Here is a 15,099-nt window from a genome sequence, read left to right on the forward strand (position 1 = left end):
TAATATAATAAATGACAATCCCAGCTGCAGGTAAAACAGTCAATAAAATCAAACAAACCAGATTAAAGTTAAATTATTTATCGGAGGAAATCAAACTTTCGCCAAAAATCTAACATCACTAAGAAATATGTTTTTAGTCAAATTCGGTCAAGTTTATTCAAATCTGAGAAAGAATAAATTATACAAGATCAAACATAAAAAATCATCAAGCATCAAAGTAGCCAAATAAATCAACCAACCCCACTACTTCGACGGCGAAGGAACGCCAGAGCAGCGAATTTTACAGGCTATGTTCGTCGACAAATCCACAGGAAAGGGGAAAGGGAGCTTGGGAGGACGGCGGCTGTGGACTGTCATTTTTGGGGGCGGCGACAGTGTTGTTCATTGAAGCAGTGAAGATAGAGGGGCGGCGGCGTTGGTGGCTGGTGGTTATCCGACATTTTTGGTAGCTGGAACTCGCCGGTCACTACCTCCGGCGAGCCAGCGGCGTAGCAGCGAGGGTGGAAAGGGAAAAGGGAATGGTAGCAGTAAAGTAACGAAGGTTGTTTTAGAGAGAGAGAGAGGAGAGACAAAGAGCAAGAGGCGTGAGATGTATCTGATGGTGTGTGTGGTGTAATTATGTGGTGGAGTATTAAAAAGAAAAATAATAATATAAAATAAATGATATCAAACTTACTTTTGCCAAACATACTCTTAAATTAGGGAAAGTAGATGTGAGAAAATAAAAAAAATGGAGGAAATAGGAAAGAAAAATAAAATTAATATTATTTGTGTTAATGTGACAAGACAACAAATTATTATTGTACTGTGTATTGAAATAATTGATTTGACTCAGCTTTTGCAGGTCATATTAAGTAACGTACAAAATAATGAATGCGATATATAATTAACAGAAAAATAGAAATAACAAATAAAAAATATTATTATCTTTAAAAAGGATACATTATGCTATAAATAATTAAAATTATGTTGTGTAGTAAAAAATTACAGTGCTATGTTGTGTACGTATGTAAATGACTGTGCAAAAAATATAAAAATAATAATAAATTGATAAAAATCCTAAAATTTATGAAATTAAAGATATTTATCAATAAATCATGCAAAATTAAAATATGACAATAAATGAGTAAAAATTGTAAAATAATGATGATTGTCAATAGTTTATTAATAATTGCAAAAGATATGTGAAAAATTGCATATTGTGTTATTTAACGATCATAGAGCCTAAATGCGTTAATTTTAAGTATGGGGAGACAGCTCCCACAGTACACATATAACCTTAATTCTAGGTTTCAGTTGACTGAATTATTGCATAATGCCTGGGCAATCTCCCAAGAAGTCTAAAATAGGTTGAAGTCTAAAATAGGTTTTCTCACCTTAAGTAACATCCTCAAATGCCTTGTAACATTCATTATCATCTTGTGTACATATACTCATTTTCTTTCATGCTTCAGTGCATTCCTTCTTCTCTAAAGTTCCCATATTATCATAGATGGCACTGCTCTATAATAAGCTTTTTTTCCTTGGCTTTACACCTGCAGACCACCATGCATATATTATATTTCTCAAACTCATTCCCTGTATATTAATTCCTGCAAAATAAGAAAAATAGGTCCAAGTCATGTTAGCAAAATCAGATCTCAGTAGCACATGAGTCACTGTCTCCTATGTAGGATCCTGGCAACACCAACACATACAAGGACCTTTCACTCCCATCTCCTAATAGTAGCATCAACTAAAATCTTACCTTTCCATATTCTCCACATGAAAAAACTTATTTTGAAAGGCATTCCTTTTATCCACACCTTGTTTATGCCTTGTCTCCATATTCCTTTTATTCTCTCTATGCCTGACATAGTGCTATGATGATTTGACATTAAAATTTCTCTTGTCTCCAATGTCCATACTGCCTTGTCTTGCTGCACTTCATTTTGAGGAATATTCACATTCTGAGTTATATGTTCCACCATTTCCTCTGACAATACTTCTTGAAGCTTCAGTACATCCCAATGCCCTTTCTTTACCAAATCATTTACTCTCTGATAACTATTATCCATTCCCTGCTTATCTCCACAATCGAATATAAATCACCTAGTCCAATACAGTTATCATACCAAACATGTGTATTGTCTCCTTTTATTCTCCAAAAAATCAAATGATCAATTAGATCCCTTACCTATAGCATCTTTGTCCAAACTTGGGTACCATCTCCAGTTTTCAATATAATTTCTTTAGGATGTAATTTGCTGTAGTACTTATTCATCATGTACTCACTCCATATAGACCTATTAGTTCTAAAGTTCCACCAAAGTTTATAGAATAGTGTTGTTGATACATCATGAAGACTCCTAAACCCAAGACCTTCTTCCTCTTCTGGTACACACATCTTAGACTAAGCCACCCAATGTCTGCCTTTTCCTTCCTCATTACTACTTAAAAAAAAATTTACAAAACATTTTTGAATAGAATTTCTAACATTCTTAGGTGAATTCATGACTAACAGGCAATGTATTGGCATACTTTGCAAGATATACTTAATTAACACAGCTCTCCCTCCAAATGATAATAAGTTTTCTTTCTAAGACTGTAATTTGCAGCTAATCCTATTCATGATCAATTGATAATACTGCTTCTTCTTCTTCTTATAGAACACTGGACATCTAAGATAAGTTGATACAAGAATTATAAGGACAACACAAAACATACTTTAAAATCAGTCCATAAGATCAAAGATCCGAGGACCCTTTTGAAGACCACACTGGGATTCAACAAACAGCAACAAGAACACAATGTATTGATGTGTTTATCACCTAAAAACAGCTAACAACAAACTATGTTAACAACAATAAGATGAACAACAACAACAATGGAATAAGAACAACAAGTCACAGATTTGAATTACAAGAACACAAACAAACAATTACAACATAAACAAAATGGATAGATAGTTAAACCTTGGTTGGTATAATCTTAAGAATCCAAGAATATGGTAATCTTGAACCTTTAAAACTACACACAATGGTTAACCTAACTCCTACGTTGACACAAGAGGAACTTTACCTCCTCTAAACACCAACATCTCAAGCCAACATTGCAACACAAGTGATATCCACACTTGTTGCCCTCATTTTGGTATGGTGGCTATTTTAAGCCCTATAACTAAAGGTGTTTTATGTTTCAAGTCTTAAATCAATGAACAACTAATGATAAAAAGACCTAAAATATTCTATTTATATTCTATTACAAGATAAAGCAAAATAACAATAATGCCCTTAAAGGGTGGGGTGGCCATGGAGTGCATTTGGACCCAATGAAGTGACCAAAATACCCTTAATGAAGATGAACAAATCATGAACCATTAAGTGTTGTCCAAAACCGTCAAGTCTTCGATTCTCCAAGCAATCTTCCACACACGGCCTTGCTTGTGCTCAAAATGGGTCTTTCTTGCATATTCTTGTGCCCTCGGGGTGACCAAGTCTTGATACTTTAAATGATGAACTCCAATCATGTCTTCAAAAATTAAGGTGGCCATTTGACTTGTATCATCCTTCCCTTCTTGAAAAGGATTCGACCTCAAATCCAAACCTTGCAAGAACAAAGAAAAGACAAACAAGCACCACATCCTCATGACACGAGGGCTAGAGTTAGTGCAATAAACAACATCAATATGCCAAGGAGGTACAAACTTGAGATATAACCACACGTCCTTTGTTGTAATCACGAGGGACTCAGAAAAAAATTACAAAGGAGTTGGCGAAAGGAATCACCATCAAGGGGTGGTGTCCTAATTGAAAGTAAAGTCCACCTAACACATATAACTATATCACTCAAACAAGTGGACCGACCAACAACTATCCATCCTTAACATCTTAAGAAGTTACCGGGATCTAATAGGAGACGTAACTAAGGGCTTAGGTCTCAGCCACTCTCACTTTCCCCTAGGGTGTCATCCTCAAAATTAAGCAAGCCCTCTTATCACTATTGAAATAAGGCATTCTAAATCACAAAGACAATCACAACTCGGGTTTTCTAAATATTCAAGCAAATCAAGATCATCTACGCTTGGTTGATAATTTTGCTCACCCTCACTAGTTGTTGGCAATTCACATACCAACGTAGACTCACCTTATTTTTAACAAGGGTCAACTAGTGTATGAATACTCTCGTCACTTGGTAATGGAACCTTAGTCAAGTTGTAAGTGCTAGCACCAGATGGACACAAATCATTCTCACGAGGAGAATCAATTTCGTCATCTAAAGGATCAACTAGTGTTTGTGTACCTACAACAAGATTTTGGTCCTCATATGACCTAACAATATCAAGAGTATCACAAAATGAAGACTCATGCACTCCTACACTAGGTAAAACCGCAACTACATTCATATGAGTATAGGGGATAACATTTTTACCTCGTAATCGTAGCTCACATGAGCTACGATATTCATCTTGACGTGTGTTCGGGTAGCCCACTTGCTCCCTTGGAATTTCCATGTGATCCAACCTTTCATTTATCACTTCCCATTGACGGCTAATGGCTTCAGTTTAGCCAAAATAGCACTTGCAGTCGCGGGTTCCATCGTAATTGCACCAAAAAAAAGAATAAGTCTACAAAATAAAACACAAGTTAGTTCAAAACAACCTCACCATACTCTCACACACTTGATCATTTCACACTTGGATTCACAAGTGTTGCAAGTTGGCTTGTAGTTTGTGATGAGTCGAGGGGTGAGTCAACTCCTTGGTCGGAACGGATTTTTTTTTGAAGACTCAAGGAAATAATGTCCGAACTTGAACCAAGAAATTCTACGATTCAAAAACAAGAAAAGCACAAAATAACGCTAACACGAACAAACGGGCACAAAAACTAACGAACAAGCTAGTAGGAGATTACTAGGTCGTCAATTAGTGTTCAAACCAACAAACGAAAATAAGAAACAATAAAATGAAACTAAGAAATCTAAAAGTTGAACTTAAAATGTTGTGTGAACAGTAATTTAGTGATGTGGCAGTCCACTATTGGCCTCGGTTTTGTCAAAATTTTATTCTCTAATTTCAAGTCTTGACCAATCTAGAATTTGAAAATGGTGGATTTGGTTGATGGAGGGAAATTTGGACTTGGAGCTTCATTTTCAAGTTCAAAACAGGACTTGACCTTCTTGGTACTTTCTCCTTGAAACAAGGTCCTTAAATCAAGGAAAGTAGGTAAAAAGTGGTTGTCAAGTCTTTTGAGTGATGTGATCAAGTCTTTCACCAACAAGTACTACAACTTGGTCTTTCGCCTTTTGTGGATCTAATGTTCACTTTTTGTTTTAAAAAAAGATGAAAAGGGTGAAGAACAACAAGAACACAATAACAACACCAAGAACAATAACAATATTCTCCAAGAACAACAACAAATTCCAACGCCCAACTCCACAACAACAAGGCCTTCAACACGGTCAAGGCTTAAAATGACAACAACATCAAATCAGCCACACTTTGTTCACATTAACAACATCAACAAGTTTAAGTTCAAGCTTAGATTTGGACACTTTTTAGTGTTGGTGAGAAAGAAACCAACACTAGAAACACTCTAAACAACAAAAGACTACAAGATCTAGTCACAAAGAAACATGTCTCGGCCAAGACAACAACAAGAACAACAACTTTCTTGGCCAAGATCTCAAGCTCAAGAACACGTCTTTCTTTCCTTTTTTTATTTTTTTTATTTTCTTAGCAAGAAAGTCCAAGATTGGTATTGTAAGAACAAAACCAAAGATGGATTTGATACCAAATGATACAAGAATTACAAGGACAACACGAAACACACTTCAAAATCAGTCCACAAGATCGAAGATTCGAGGACCCTTTTGAAGACCACACTGGGATTCAACAAACAACAATAAGAACACAATGTATTGATGTGCTTATTACCTAAGAAAAGATAACAACCAACTATGTTAACAACGGCAAGATGAAGAACAACAACAATGGAACAAGAACAACAAGTCACGGATTTGAATTACAAGAACACAAACAAACGATTACAACATAAACAAAATAGATAGATAGTTAGACCTTGGTTGGTATAATCTTAAGAATCCAAGAATATGGTAATCTTGGACCCTTAACACTATACACAACGGTTAACCTAACTCCTATGTTGACACAAGAGGAACTTTACCTCCTCCTAACACCAACGTCTCAAGCCAACATTACAACACAAGTGATATCCACACTTATTGCCCTCATTTCGGTGTGGTGGCTATTCTAAGCCCTACAATTAAAGGTGTTTCATGTTTCAAGTCTTACATTAATGAACAACTAATGAGAAAAAGACCTAAAATATTCTATTTATATTCTATTACAAGACAAGACAAAATAATAACAATGCCCTTAAAGGGTGGGGTGGCCATGGAGTGCATTTGGACCCAATGAAGTAACCAAAATACCCTTAATAAAGATGACCAAATCATGACCCATTAAGTGTTGTCCAAAACCGTGAGTCCTCATGTCTTTGATGCTCCAAGCAATCTTCCACACACAGCCTTTCTTCTACTCAAAACGGGTCTTCCTTGCATATTCTTGTGCCATCGGGGTGACTAAGTCTTGAGCCTTTAAATGATGACCACCAATCATGTCTTCAAAAATTAAGGTGGCCATTTGACTTGTATCATAATTGAAAGGAAAATCTTTCCTAAGTATACCTATAGCTACCTCTGCCTGAACAACTGCACCATTAGACACCTTCTTATGAAAATACAAAGCACTCTTCTCCTTGTTAATTTTTTACCCTGACACCAACTCATATTTCTCCAAAGTATTTTTCAGCAGTTTTAAATTCCCTACTTCTGGTTTACACAATAATCATATCATCTACAAATGCAAGATGGTTCAGCTTAGGACTTCCTCTAGTCATGCCAAACAATTTAAAGTTCTTCAAAGTTAGTAATTCCTTTAAACTTCTTGAAAGCATTTCTGCTGCAATGATAAACAAAGTGGGAGATAAAGGATCCTCTTGCTTCATCCCCCTAGAAGATTTATAGAAACCCTTAGGCTGTCCATTAATCAATAAAGAATACCAATTATTTGACAATAGCCTGTATACCATATCTATAAGTTGTTCACAAACCCCAATTCTTTTTAGCATTTCTATCAGAAAAAGCCACTCCACCCTATCATAAGCTTTCATCATATCCAGTTTCATGACCATATTTGGTGGTTTGCCTCTTGTCCTAATTTCAGAAATTATTTCCTATGCTACTAAAATGTTCTCAACTATACTTCTTCCATGAATAAATCCAGCTTGTTCCTCAGATACTATATCTGGTAAAATACACCTAAGTCTTTCATGAATAATCCTTGATAAGATTTTATTCATAAATTACTAAGTGATATTCGTCTTAAGTCTAAAAAACTACTAACAGTAAGTTTTTTAGGAATTAGAACCACATTTGTATGTGTAATAAACCTTGGAAGCTCATAGCCACAGAAAAATGCTATAACTATTTGATGAAGATTAGTTTTTATTATTTCCTAAGCATCCTGAAAGAAAGCACCAGTCATACTATCTGGACCTCCAGCACTGTTTCTATTCAGCCCTATCACTGAAAATTTTACTTTTTTCAATGTTGGAACTTTTATAATACCATCATTTTGCTCATTTGTTACCATAGAAGGTAATGTATACAATATGGAAAAATCATGAACATCCTTCTATTTTTTAAACTGATTCACATAAAATAATACAACAGCTTCAATAATATCATCCTTATGTTCTAACCATTCCCCTTCCTCATTATGAATTCTGTTAATCCTTAGTCTAGATCTTCTTCCCTTTATAATAACATAAAAAACTTTGTGTTTTTCTCTCCATCTTTAAACCACTGAAAACCATCTTTTTGCTTCAAGTAATCTTTCTCTCTTTTCAACTGCACTGCCAGCTCAACCTGTGTCTTGAATAAGGTTGCTCTATTCTCCCCTGATAGGTTCTCTTCAAACTGCTTCTTCCTTATCTTGATTACCTTCTCAAGAGTATCCATCTCTTGAAAAATCTTTCCAAAAGTTTGCTTACTTCACTTATTCAATATAGCCTTGGTTCATTTAGTTTCTGATAAAAAACAATGAATGGATTACCATAAGATTCCACTTTCCAGTTCTTCTTAATAACCTCCATACAAGATTCTTCCTTCAGCAAAAAATTTAGGAACCTAAATGGTTTGATCAAATACTTTTGATTAGTACTGCAATAAAGTAGATGGGAGCATGATCAGAACTACTCATTGGTAGATTTTCCACCTCCATTACCAGAAATAGTTCCTGTATCTTGTTATTGACCAATACTCTATCCAATCTTTTGAAAATACATTATTCTTCTCCTCTTCCATTCCACCATGTAAACTTACTCCCCTTAAAAGCAATTTCTTCCAAATTACAATTGCCTATGTAATGATTGAAGTTCTCTGTTTCTTCAAAAGTCACTGGTAAACCTCCAAGTTTCTCCTCTGCATGCCTTATTACATTAAAATTCCCTCCTATAATCCATGAATTAGTTATATTACTGCTCAGATTCTCCAAAGAATTCAAAGCATAACTCTCTCCATTTGATTACATATGGCATATATTAAAGTGACCACCACCACCACTCCTGTATGTTGATTCTCTAGTCTTAGTTTGAGTTGCTATTCCTCATCACAAAATATGGTATGCTCCATAGTTGATTCTATGAATGCCCATATCGTCCCTGACACATTAACTATTGCACGCTTCATTCCCAATCTTATCTTATGTACCTCAATATTTTATCCCTCCTGAAATGGCTCCATAAGACCTATGAAACCAAACTGGTACCTTTTGTGCATTGTTATTAACCTTGTAAATTCCTTTTGAGTGTTAACAACCCTTATATTCCATATTAAAGCATTCATTTTGAGATTGAATCAGATGTTTGACTCCTTGTCTGCATTCTACTATTACTTGTGTCTTTACTTTTTTTGCTCCTTTTACCATGCTTCTTTTTCAGTGACTTAGTTTGATTAGGAGATAAATTTCCTTTCTGTGACACCTCCAAAACATTATCTATTAAGTCCTCCTTATCAAGATCTTCCTGCTTACTATTAACAACTTTCATCATGTTACTCACCTCCATAGCAAGAGGTACAATATTCTCTAGAATTTACTTTTGAGAATTATTGTTTTGTACCAAAATCAACTCTCTTGATTCATTCTGATCCTCCTTTTCTTCTAGAGTTTTGTTTGGATTTTCAATGTTACCCTCTGATCTTTGCATCTCAGTATTATCTACTTTCTGACTCTTTTTCTCTCTTTCTTTGGCTGGTTATTTCTGTTGCAACCTTGTCCTCAACCTTGTCATTCTTGCCCTGATCTTCTGTTACTACTACATCTGTCTTCCTAAAACTTCTATTGACCCAATCTTTGGTACTCTCCTGCTCTTTTGCATTGGTGTCTACTATATCTTCATCCACTTTGTCTTGTTTATTCAATACATCAAAAGCATTTGATGTTTCTATAGCCTCTTCTGTATCCTTCACCTCTCCTATAATGTAACCATATTGATCCTTTCTATACCTACTTTTTCTTCGCTTTCATGGATTATTCTCCTTCTCTGATTCTTCATTAACTTCTGCATTGTGCTTTCTTTGCATACCTTCTTTAGTATTATGTTGAGCTCTATTTTTCTGCTGCTTCTGGTTAATAACTCTGGATGAATATCCCATCAAGAGTCCTTATCATGACCTTGTAAACAACACTCTTTACAATACTTAGGTTTGTGATCATACTGAATTTTGATCCATTTGGATTTTATATTCCCTGTAACATTATCTTCTTCATTAATTTTAATTATGTGTGGCAACTTAGCAACTAGATCTACCTCTATCTTCGCTCTTGCACAGCTTGGCCTAGTATGATTCCTTAAGTCCATATCCACCACTAGACATTTGCCCACAGCTGAGGCAATGGAGAATATAGCTTATTTAGCAAAAACATTTAGTGGAAGATCTGGGATTGAGATCCATGCTACTCCCACCATAGTTTCAACATCTGGTTTAAACCATGAATCCCATTTGAGGGTCCTTATTTTCTAATACCTATCTCTTGATTTAATGAAATATACAAAGGTATATAATAATTGAACATAGTCTTCTAATTGATTCAAACGAATCAAAACATGCCTTGTATTCAAAACTCCTATTGTACAATCACCCTTGATCGCATATTGTTTAGGAATTAACTTTTAAAGCTCATTAACATCAGGTCTTCCATAAGAGAACTTACCAACAATTGCATGCCATAAGTTTTCTTGCACAATTAAAGTATTCACCTCTAACGACTTCCAAGAAATTAAAGGTTCTCCATACTGCATGATTATTGGTTTTGGAGGAACTTTTACATATTCATGCACATAAGATTTTGGTTTAAGGACTTCAGCATATTGAGGAACATATACTTTCTCTGTAATCTGCTTTGAGTGTCCTCAGGTGGGATAGTCCCACCGGAAGTGGTAGCTAGTTGATCGAAAAATGAATCTATGTAGACAATTTTGACAATTTTGCATGCACCATTTTAAGAGTTTTTTCTACGTCTGGTCTGCTCTTTTCCCGAACTACCTTTGGTAGTCACCCCAACCTTCACTTATATATAGTAGTAAATTAAAGTATTAATAGTAATAATAATAATAATAATAATAATAATAATAATAATAATAATAATAATAGTAATGGTAATAGTAAAAAATATATAGTAGTAAAGTAATAATAGTAATAATAATAACGAAAAAGGCTCAAAAATACATCTGAACTATCTGAAATAGCTCAAAAATGCCCCTCGTTAGATTTATGGATCCAAAATACCCCTCCGTTAAATATTTGGCTAAAAAATACCCCTCCCTCTAATGGAATTCGTAAAAGGATCAAAAATACCCTTGAACTATTTGAAATGGCTCAAAAATACCCCTCTGCTAAATATTTGGCTAAAAAATACCCCTCCCTTTAACAAAATTCTACCAAGCATGCCACCTAGATAAAAAAAATCATGTGACTATGCCACATTACCATTCACATGTAAAATATTAGTATTTTAATTATATGACATTCCTTTCTTCTTTATTTTTATTTTTTTGCAAAGCAATGAAACAGAAAAACCAAAAAAATAATCTTTTGCTAATTACTTCATTAGTGTTTTAAAAGTTCTAAATTTCATCTCTTTATTGTCGTTTGGGATGAGGGACAACTTGATCTTGATCTGATGTTGACTCGGAGGAGGAGCTAGAATTTTAACATTTAAGCTAGCAAATGTTGATGTACTAATAATTGAGTTGAATTTACCACATGCGAATTCTTTTTCAAAATAAATGAATTCCTTTTAACACTTGTTTAATCATTTGAAATGAATTCATTTTTCTAAATTCAGTTTTGATGAATAATCTTATTATATTTAGAACAAGTTTGAAAAGAAGTAAAATAATACTTAATATTGATAAATTATTCTTTAATTAAGTCATTCATTAACTTTTTTAAGATGTGTGTCACATTCAAAGATTCATTAATTGTAGATTAGAGGAGGTATTTATTAAATCATTTTGACATAAACATTTTGAGTAAAAGCTAGCAAAGTCAAACACATCTTTTGAGTAACTAATTTGAAGTTTAGTTTGAAACTTGTTACTTTTACGAGTAAATCTTAATTTTAACTTTTATACTGGCCTAATAATTAATGGGTTTATCAGTTTAATAAGAATCTTTTGTTGGGTTTCACACTTTTAAACCTATTAACAGGAAAAAACTTATTTTTTAGATGATCAAAGGAATTTGATAATAGCGATGTTACATTTAATAAAATTTTTCAAAAAAAATATTATGTAACCACCGTTGGTCTACTTTGATTAAAAATTATAAAGTCGTGTACGTTTTGTCTGTTTCACTGACGTTTTTAAATAAAAATAAAAATAAAGAAGAAAGGAATGTCATATAATTAAAAAATACTAATATTTTACATGTGGATGGTAATGTGGCATAGTCACGTGATTTTTTTTTTATCTAGGTGGCATGCTTGGTGGAATTTCGTTTAAGGGAGGGGTATTTTTTAGCCATTTCAGATAGTTCAGGGGTATTTTTGATCCTTTTTCGAATTCCGTTAGAGGGACGGGTATTTTTGAGCCAAATATTTAACGGAGGGGTATTTTTGAGCCAAAAATCTAATGAGGGGCATTTTTGAGCTATTTCAGATAGTTCAGGGATATTTTTGAGCCTTTTCCGTAATAATAATAATAATATAATAATAATAATAATATTAATGGTAATAGTACAAAAAATTATAATAGTAATAATAATAATAATAGTAGTAGTAGTAATAGTAGTAGTAGTAATAGTAATAGCAATAATAGTAGTAATAATAATAATAATAATAATAATAATATAATAATAATAATAATAATAATAATAATAATAATAATATATAATTACTTATAAATGATAAAAAATTGGTGTACTACACAAAAAGATAAAATAATAGTGCACTCATTCTTCATTTATATATAACAGTAATTCGTGATATGAGATGACATATATCATATAAAAATAATAATAAACTCAAGGTTGAAATAAAAAGAAAGATAAATCAATAACAAGATTGGCTTGTTTCTCTTCGAACTCATCAAAGGAGAGATCAAAAGCTCCAAGCACTTTATTTATCTAACTAGTGAATTTGTTCGCGCTTTGCGCGATTATAAAATATTTATTAAATTTATAACATATTTTAATTTGATATTTGAATATTAAGAACAATCATTAATGAGCAGTCTACACACACTTCTAATTTCACTGTTCTTTAAAAATTAATGTTTTGGGATCTGTAGTTAGAAATTTACTATAGACTTTTTTTTTTTACTATGAATTTGTTTAGTATTCCGTGTCTCGAGCCGGAGGTCTATCGGAAACAACCTTTCTACTTCTTTAGAGGTAGAGGTATGGACTGCGTACATCTTACCCTCCCCAGACCTCACTATGTGGGAATACACTAGGTTTTTTGTTGTTGTTATACTTTTTTTTGTTAAAAAAATTACAATGACACTATTTATATCTTTTTACTACATAATTTCTGCAACTCTGCCTCTATTTTATGAAGATTATGTTTTTATTGTTCACACACTTAACTCTTTCATTCTTAATTATATAAAATGTGATCAAATATTGATATTTTCCCCTAAAAATATTTAGAAATTTGTACTTTTATAACTTTTTTCTATTTTAACGTATCACAAAAATAAAAATAATAAGAAAACGGAAAACACAAATAAAGGTTGCTATGAATAAATTATACAAACCTATACAAACATAAGATATAGATAATAAATTATGTCTCATAACTATTGTGTTTAATTCATTTTAGAAAAAAATGAAGGAATATGAGGAACATAGAAAGATTCCAGTATAGTAATTATAATTATAGAAATTAATAAAAAGGAGAGAAATGCGGTAACTTTAAATTTATGCAATTTTAGAATGGAAAATAAGGGGAAAAGGTAAAATCTAAAATAAAAGACAAATTAATTCCCTTTCATTTTATGTCTCTTAACTCATGGGATTATAAATATTCATAAACGGTTAGAAGTTGCAAGTATCAAAATATATTTAATATTTCTTATAAATAAATATTGAGCATTTATTTGTAATAAGTAATCTTTTACGCTTTCATTGAATTAAATTTACTTTTCCAAGAATATATTTAATTGTTAATAAATAAATTTAATAAAAGACTACAAATTTGACAAAAAAGATAAATTCTAATGTTGGTCATAAAAAGTGTCACCTCACCTCTTCTATTCATAGATTTTATTTTTTTTAAATTTCTTCTATTTGATATAAATAAATAAAAAAAAAATAAGTACAAAATAGGGACACTTAGTGAGGGAAAAGGAAACTAAAATTGATAATTCTTTTTCTTACCTTTTTATATTCCTTGATCTCCTCCTCCTCCTCATTTATATAATTCAAGTTTCGAAAAAGTCACATTAATTATTTTTCTTTCCCTAAAATACAATATAATGATACAAATATTTAAGTAGATATAATCAATAGTTTTATAGTGATTGAATCTTAAATTAAAAGGAATGATTTTACGCAAAAGCATATTTTAAATGGAATATGTATATCTCAAGATTAGGGAAAATTATTAATATACTTTATTAAGTTAAAATATGATTACAAAAAAGGGAAAGCAAATAATCAATTAACTTATGTGAAAAGAAGGAAGCAAATTATTGTGTACTAACGGGATTTTCATACAAGTGCTGTGAGTAATATGATATCAAAAAATAATACTCTAACCATAATTATATAATATACCATATATATACTTGTAAGTGTTTGAATACTCCTATAAAGAATATTACTATTTACCTTTCAAATTTAAAGGAAGTCGTTTCCATACTTCTAGTCATATAATTTCACTTGTTCCTCATATATTTCAGCCTTCGTCAAAGTTTACTGCTACACAATTTATATTATCGAAAGAAAAAAAATATTGAACTCCTAAACTCCAACTCTACTATAGTAGCAAGAGAGAAGAAAGTAGAATACCATGCTAAAGAGATGAATGATTGACCTGAGGCTCGTACCACAACTTTGTTCCCTTTGCACCTATCGCTAGTTTCATGATCGCACAATTTCTTTTTTATGAAATTAAAATCACCACTTCTATTTCAATTTTCGAGATCTTTCTCCTTTATATCCATGAGATCTCGTCTCAAGGAGTAGGTTTCCTATTTTTCTTCTTATGTTTCTTCCTCTTTTTTGTGTTAAATGGTGTTTTAGTCAGAGATCATCTCTTCAATTTTCACTGTATTTAATTTGTAATGTTTTTTTAATTCTTCTTAATTGTGTGATTCAACACACAGATAGAAACTGAAACTGAACATTAATTGGTGCAATTTTTTTTTTTCTGATTTATCTTTTTATTAATGTTGTTTTTGAAGGATAAAAATGTCAAAAAAGAATCACACAAAAGATAAATAGGAATGTTGGCTTTAGAGGCATGACACATCAGCATTCTCACATTTTTCCTTTATATATATATATATATATATATATATATATATATAT

This window comes from Capsicum annuum, chromosome 1 (genome assembly GCF_002878395.1).
Source record: "Capsicum annuum cultivar UCD-10X-F1 chromosome 1, UCD10Xv1.1, whole genome shotgun sequence".
Lineage (NCBI taxonomy): Eukaryota > Viridiplantae > Streptophyta > Magnoliopsida > Solanales > Solanaceae > Capsicum > Capsicum annuum.